Below are 8,230 nucleotides of genomic sequence, written 5' to 3'. Positions count from 1 at the left end.
AGTATCTACAGGATTAAATGCATCCTCTCCCACTGAAGCCAAACAAGGCAGTCCTCTGCTACACATGTGTCCAGGGCCATGGACCAGCCATTTATGTTCCTTGGTTTTTGACTTAGTCTCTGGTAGCTCTGAGGGGTCTGAGTTAGTTGACACTGTTGTTCTTCTTATGGTGTTGCAATAGGAACAATCAGCTCATTCAGTCATTTGCCTAACTCTTCCACATGGGTCCCTGACCTCGATCCAATGGTTGGCTGTAAATATCTGCATTTGTCTCAGTCAGCTGCTGGTAGAGCCTCTCAGAGGACAGTTATGCCAGGCTCCTGTCTGCAAGCACAATATGGCATCAGTAGTAGCGTCAGGATTTTGTGTGTGCACATGAGATGGATCCCAAGTAGGGCCAGTTACTGTTTGGCCTTTCTTTCAGTCTCTGCTCCACTTTTGTCCCTGCATTTCTTTTGGACAGGAACAACCTAGGTTAAAATTTGAAGATCGGTAGGTGTCTACCCTGCCTCATCTGGGGGCCGTGTCTATCTCATGGAGGTGGTCTCTCCAGGTTCCATTTCTCCACTCTTCAGCATTTCAGGTAATGCCATGTCCACTGAATCTTGGGACTCTCTCACATTCCATGTTTCTGGAACTTTCTAAATTTTCCCCAGTCCCCAAACTCCTACTGCTACATATTTCAATTCATTCTCCTGTCCCTCTCCTGTCTTCCCACATACCTGATTCTACCCTTCCTTTTTCCCTCCGCTCCTCTTTTCTCTCACCCAGGTTTCTCCATATGCCTCCCATAATTATTTTGTTCTCCCTTCTTAAATAGGCTTGAAGTATCCACACTTGGGTCTTCCTTATTGTTAAACTTCCTATAGTCTGTGAGTTGTATCATGGGTATTCTGAATATTTTGGTTAATATCCACTTGTCAGGGAGTACATACCATGTATATTTGTTTGGACCTGGGTTACCTCACTGAGGATCCTGTTTTCTAGTTCCCTTCATTTGCCTGCAAAATTCATGATGTCCTCTTTTTTTTTAAGCTGAATAGTATTTCATTGTGTAAATGAACCATATTATCTGTATTTATTTTTCAGTTGAGGGACATCTGGATTGTTTCTAAATTCTATACATTACAAATGAGGCTGCTATGAACATAAAGGGCACATGTTTTGGGTATATTTCCAGAAGTGGTATAGCTGGGTCTTCAGGCAGAACTATTTCCAATTTTCTGATGAATGACCAGATTGATTTTTTTCACAGACATGGAAAGAGCAATTCTCAACTTCATATGGAAGAACGAAAGATTCAGCATAGCAACAATAAATCTGAATAATATAAGAACTTCTGGGGGAATTACTACCCCTGAACTGAAGCTGTACTACAGAGCAATAGTGATAAAACTGCATGGTATTATATAGAAAGAGACAAATAGATCATTGAAATAGAATTAAAGATGCAGAAATAAACCCACACACCTATAAACACTTGATCTTTTACAAAGAAACCAAAACTATACATTTGGAAAAAAGGAAGGATTGTCAACAAATGGTGTTAGTATCACTGGCAGTCTGCATGTAAAAGAATGCAAATTGATCAATATTTATCTCCTTATAAAAAGCTCAAGTCTAAGTAGATCAAGGATCGCCACATAAAACCAGACAGAGAATCTAATAGAAGAGAAAGTAGAAAAGAGCCTCGAACTCATTGGCAGAGGGGAACATTTCCTGAACAGAATGCAATGGCTCAGGCTATAAGATCACATAACTGACAAATGGGACTTCATGAAACTGAAAAGCTTCTCTGAGGCAAAGGACACTGTGAATAGGACAAAATGGCAACCTACAAACTGCAACAAGATTTTCATTAACTCTTCATTCGCTAGAGGGCTAATATCCAAAATGTACAAAGAACTAAAGAAGTTAGATTCCAGAAAACCAAATAATGCCATTAAAAAATGGTTTAAAGAGCTAACAGAGATTTATCAACAAAGAAATCTCAAGAGGCTGAGAAGCACTTAAAGAAATAGTAAACAATGCAAATCAAAATGAATCTGAGATTCTACCTTAACATGGCTAGGATCAAAACTCAAACAAAGTACATGCTGGGGAGGAGGTAGAGAAGTTGGAACACTCCTCCATTGCTGGTGGGATTGCAAACTTGTATAATGTCATATTTTAACAATCTGTAGAAGTAGACAAAGCAAATATAATCACTTATATTTTACAGATGTGAAAACTTACACATTAGTAGTTATTTGCTGAAACTCACACACAACAGAACAGCACCAAAATAATAGTAATAATAATAATAATAATAATAATAATAATAATAAATAATGATAAGTTTAAGTAACTTATGAGCTACCAGGATAGCTACTCCAAACTGGAACAGCCAGGTTTTTATTTGACTTTATTGTAGGTCCATTTTTCAAAGTCTGTCCTCTTTTGTTTGTTTGTTTGTTTGTTTATTTGTCTAGAATTTATTGAGTCCAAAAACAGGTTGAACATAACAGTGGAAAAGACCTCAATCAGATAGGCAAAGAGAACATTGTTTTTAATTTGGCTGTATAAGCCCACTGCCAGCATGTCTTGGACTCCTATAACTATATTCCAGGATAATGTAATAAGTTCCAAATAGAAGAAACCCCAAGCCTCTCTTACTTTATAAAATCATGAATTCATTTTCTAATACAATGACCAAAACTCAATTATCTTGCTTTTATCATTGTTGTGAGTCTCTTGTTGACAATTAAATTTTGATGAACATTTCGATTAAAGTATTATATAAAAAGATTAAAAAGGTTTCCATGACCCATTCTTAAATGGAGAAAAGAATTTAGGAAAATGGAAAATGTCAGTCTGCCCCCACATCTTCCATTCTAATAATAATAATAATAATAATAATAATAATAATAATAATATGCAAACTAGAGTAATGTACTGCAGGGCATCATGTTTTGAGCTCAAGTAAAAGGAATTGTTATATTTCCAACCAATAATGACAATACTGAAAATTATCTAACTTTTTCATAGTATCTACACAGTTTATGCATATTTAACTAGAAGCTTTCTCTCTGCTGAACAGCTTTTATAAGCTGGAAAATACAATACAGGGTGCTATGAGACCAAAAACATTCGTGGACATACATAGCTGATAATCTTTTGAACAATGACAACCTGACAGGCAAAATATGTGCCCTGACACAACAGTGGCACAACTGTTATAGAGGCAACCATGCATGCTTTGCTTGGTTTGAGGCCACATCCTCATGATACAATGTGTGGATTTTACTGAGAACCCAGTTAAAAATTCCTAACTGAAGAGGACCTAGGCCTTAGCAAAAACCCATTACCATTGGTCAGCTAAATTCATACAGCACAAAGCTTCTTTTGAAATTCTTAGGTTTATACCCTAATATATATAATATATATATATATATATAATATATGCTACTTGCATTCCATTATTATTATTATTATTATTATTATTATTATTTTATCTTTTTTACAGTCCAGTCATTATCCTCCTCTCAGTCCATCCTCTAACTGTTCCTCAACCCATTCCTCCTCACCCTGTTCCTTCTCCAAGTGAATGTCCCACCCTACCCCACCCCACCTCACCCCACCCCAGCAGATCTCCCTACTCCCTGGGGCCTCATGTCTCTTGAGGGTTAGGTGCTTCTTTCACTAAAGCCAGACCAGGCAGTCCTCTGTTATATATGTGTCGGGGGGCTCATATCAGCTAGTGTATGCTGCATGGTTGGTGACTCGGTGGCTCAGAGATGGTGGAACTCCAGGCTAATTGAAACTACTGGTCTTCCTATGTGGTCTCAACTTCTTTCAGCCTTTTCCTAATTCAACCACAGAGTATTCAGGCTGTTGCTTGGGAGTAAGTATCTGCATCTGAGTCTTTCAGCTGCTTGTTAGGCCTATCAGAGGCCAGGATACTATGCTCCTGCCTGTAAGCACACCATACCATTAGTAATAGTTTCAGTTCTTGGAGCCTCCCCTTGAGATGAATCCCAATTTGGGTCTGTCACTGGACCTCCCTTCCGTCAGTATCTTCTCCATTTTTGTCCCTGCAGTTCTATTAGATAAGAACAATTCTAGGTCAGAGTTTTTGATTGTGGGATGACAACCCCATCTTTCCACTTGATGTCCTGTCTTTCTACTGGAGGTGGACTCTATAAGTTACCTCTTCTCACTGTTGGGCATTTTATGTAAGGTCCCTCCCTTTGAGTCCTGATCATCTCTCAACTCCCAGGACTCTGGTACATTCTAGAGGGTCTCCCTACCTCCTACCTCTCGAGGTTGCCTGTTTCCATTCTTTCTGCTGGCCCTCAGGACTTCACTCCTGCCCCCCCCCCACCATATCTGATCACGGTCCCCTTTTCCCCTCCCTGTCCTCTCTCATTATGAGACTTTTGTGCAGATTGTTTTCTGCGTTCTATCTGTCTGAACTAAAAGTTCTGATCAGACTCATGTTTTTTCCTCCATAAAATAACCACAAAAGGCCATCCATGATGTTAGGACGAAGATAGTCGGTTTTGTTTACAGATTTGAGCCATGGTAGGTTCTCTATGCTGAAGGGTATGGACTCATACTCAAGAGTATTGGGGAAACAAAACTGGACTTATTAGGTTTAAAGTTAAGGGGGCGTTCTGAAGAAATTCCTCAGCTGTTAAGAGCACTGACTACTCTTCCAGTGGTCCTGAGTTCAATTCCCAGCAACCAAATGGTGGCTCACAACCATCAGTAGTGGGATCTGATGCCCTCTTCTGGTGTGTCTAAAGACAGCTACAGTATACTCATATAAATAGAACAAATCTTTAAAACAAAAAATGTAGGCCAGGAATTTAGGAATATAGTGGTTGGGGTTGACATTGAAGGAGGTAGTTCAGGAAAGGTGGTCAATATCATCCAAATATATTGCTTAAAATTATCAAATAATTAATAAAATGTTACATTTTAGAAAGACAATTGTTAGTCTAAAGTATCAAAGTTTGTTAAATAAATATAGAAAAAAATTGTGATCCATTTCATTTTCTTCTATGGCATGTTTGAAAGTTTTTTAAATCTTTAAAATAATGAAAACAAGAAATTTGTATATATACTCAACTAGTTGCCATGCATCTAGTAAGCACTTAAATAAGTAAACACTGACTATCAACTATCTAATGTGAATCCACATATTTTTACACTCAGAAGGCTCAGTTTTTATAAGGAGTATAAGCTGTGTCATGATTTTTATAAAATCATTTATTGAGTACATTTGTACAGGCAAACTAAGGAAACCAAGAGCACAGAGAAACATCCCACAGCCTGTAGATCAGCACAGTCCTTCTGCAGCAACGGCATTGAACAGTATTGTGTCTGTAGAAATCACAAAAGTGAAAAGGAAGAACTCATTTTAAGGAGAAGGAGAATGAGATAATCTCTGACATGTCAGTTCACTTGCAAGATCTCTGTAAGAGAGGAAGGTTTTAGTTGGACACAGACCAAGAGAGACTGTTTGGTAGAAGGTTCCAGGTACAGTATCAAAGTATTTCTAATAGAATACTTATTATCTAGGTTTTTGCACTGCAAAAGGTTTCCCAGTAATGAGAACTCAATAATGATGACCATTACAAGTACCCCATTGGGAGTCATTAATAAAAACACTAGCTGTTCATGATATACTTAAATTTATGTCAGAACTTATTTTGAGTCCCTGGCATATATTAGATCATTTAAAGTGATAAAGAACTTCATGTCAGGGATGAGTATACTAAAGTTGTGATAAAGAGAATGGTTTAAACAAATCCAAATTACATTCCTACTCTCTTCCCCATTTTTATCTATCCACCCAAATCACTAACTCTAAATTTTAACTATAAATTTAGGATTTCTGACCTCATTGCATCAAATTTAGAATCAATGATTTGTTAAAATTTTTTACCACTTTAAATCTATAAGGTTTTAAAAACTGTAGGAGCTGCATATTTATGGAATAAATTAGTGTGTCTAAACTCTAACTACAGAGATTTAATCACTGTATCTAAGCATAGAAGTAAGCAAAACTATGGTGGTAGTTAACATTTGTATCTGAAATTGCCAGATGGCTCAACAGAAAAAGGCACTTACTCCCAAGCCTGAAGACAGGGAGTTTAATCAACAAATACACATGCTGAAGAAAAGAACTGAAGAAAAAAGCCACAAGTTGTTTTCTAATTTCCACTGAAGCATCTAGAACACATTGGCTCATGTACATACACACAGACACACACACAGACACAAATACACACATGCCCAAACTAATTACTAATTGTAAGAAAAAATTATCACACCCAATAATAATTCACCTTGATGCAAAAGAAAAATAGCATGTGGAATCATTATTAGTAAATGTAAGACAATGGCAATATTAGAAATGAGTCATTCTTGCAATCTTTAGCAAAATAATGTATATAAGAAGCATTTCTTGAAAATATTAAAACCTTACAAAGTTTTGGTAGAAAATTATATGACAGAATAGTCTGAAATCACTTCACATTACTGATCAATCTTAAAAAGACAAAAGGAAAACCAAAAGCTACTGTACTCAAGTATCTTGGAATGAATACTATCCTAGTCTTGTTTTCTGTTGGGATTAAAAACAAACTGTGACAAAAGCAACTTAAAGAAGAAAAGTTTGTACTGGCTAACAGCTCCCTATCATGATCGAAAATCGGGACAGGATAGAACTGAAGCATCTACCCTACATCTACAGTCAGAATGTACAGAGGAAGGAATTCATGCTCATGTTCAGTTTGCTTTCTCCATGTTATGAAATCCAGAATCTCATATCTAGGGGATGATACCATCACAATTGAGATGAGACTCCCCCACATGAACCATAATCTAGTGAATGCCCACACCATGCCCAGAGGACCATCTCCCAAGTGCTTCTAGATTCTATCAAGTTGATGAAAAAACTATCACAAGTAGAAAAAATAAAGACTTTCTTAATAAGATTCAGAGAAACTGGGACACATGAATAATGTAGTACTAGGGAGACAGAGGCAAAGGGTTCAGGAATTTCTGCCCAGGTTGACAGCATAGCTGGTTCAAGACAATCCTCATCATTTTTCATCTCTGAAATCATCACTCTGGACCAATCAACATCAACATTCCCTTGTTACTTCAACATTCTTTTAAGAGCTATTTTTCTTCTCACTGTAACCCCATGCTTATATCACATTTTAGCAGTTTATATATGAACATGTTTTAAATTCCCATGAGGTACATTCAAACTGCTTCAACCATTTGCATGTCCATATGTATACTTTACATCTCATTTCTATTGCTTTGTGGCTACAGGAACCTTAGCAGTCTTTAGAATTCTTGGGAGTGCTATGCCACTTCCACTTGAAGTTTTAATTCAGGAACTCAATCTATTAAAGGTTACACAACTGCTATTCTACTTTTACTTTATGACTCCTTCAGATGTCTCTTGAAATATGTTTTCTCCCAGAAAAGTCTCCTCACCTTTTTTCAAAATTTATACACTTCGTTTTCCCCATAGAAACTCTTTTATAGAAACTTCAAATTTTTATTTAATTCAGGAAAAGTTATTTAAACATACTTAGCTATAACTATTAAGATTAAATTGCGATCAAAAGTCATTTTTTGACAGTCGTGGAAACTGTCCTATTATATTTGTCATAACATTCCAATTTTAACCTCAGAAAATGCCCAAGAGATGATCAATAAATACCTGCAGTATACTTAATGGGTCCTCAGCGATAGTTAATATAGCTTGCATTAAGTCTGTCTTAGGGTAGACAATAGTAAACCTGGATTGATAGGGTGTTTTCAAACTCTGTAGCTTGCTCACACCCACCAAATGCGCATCTAGAGACACAGTAAATACCTGTGTAAATGAATATTTACAGAGAACAGGACTGGTGATAGGATTAACTTATCAACAGTAGACTATGTATCAGAGGAATAAAGAGAACTTAAGAGAATCAGTCCTATGAAGAAAATGAAGACAGAAAACCACATTTTAGTCATTCCTTTAAGGAGGCTCTACAGATTTTGAATATGAACCTAGGAAACCAAATGTAATGTTCTTAGAAAGCATGGTGAGGATTTTCTAAGCAGTTTTGCTAATGTGCCTGATAGTGGAACAAGTGAAAAAGTTGTTAATTAAGTTTAACAGGAGAACCTGAAATCCACCTGCAACTAAATGGGGAAGAGTTTCAAAAGGCCACAG

The sequence above is a fragment of the Rattus norvegicus genome, chromosome 1 (assembly GCF_036323735.1).
Source record: "Rattus norvegicus strain BN/NHsdMcwi chromosome 1, GRCr8, whole genome shotgun sequence".
Classification (NCBI taxonomy): Eukaryota; Metazoa; Chordata; class Mammalia; order Rodentia; family Muridae; genus Rattus; species Rattus norvegicus.
Note: the sequence above shows the minus strand (reverse complement) of the source record.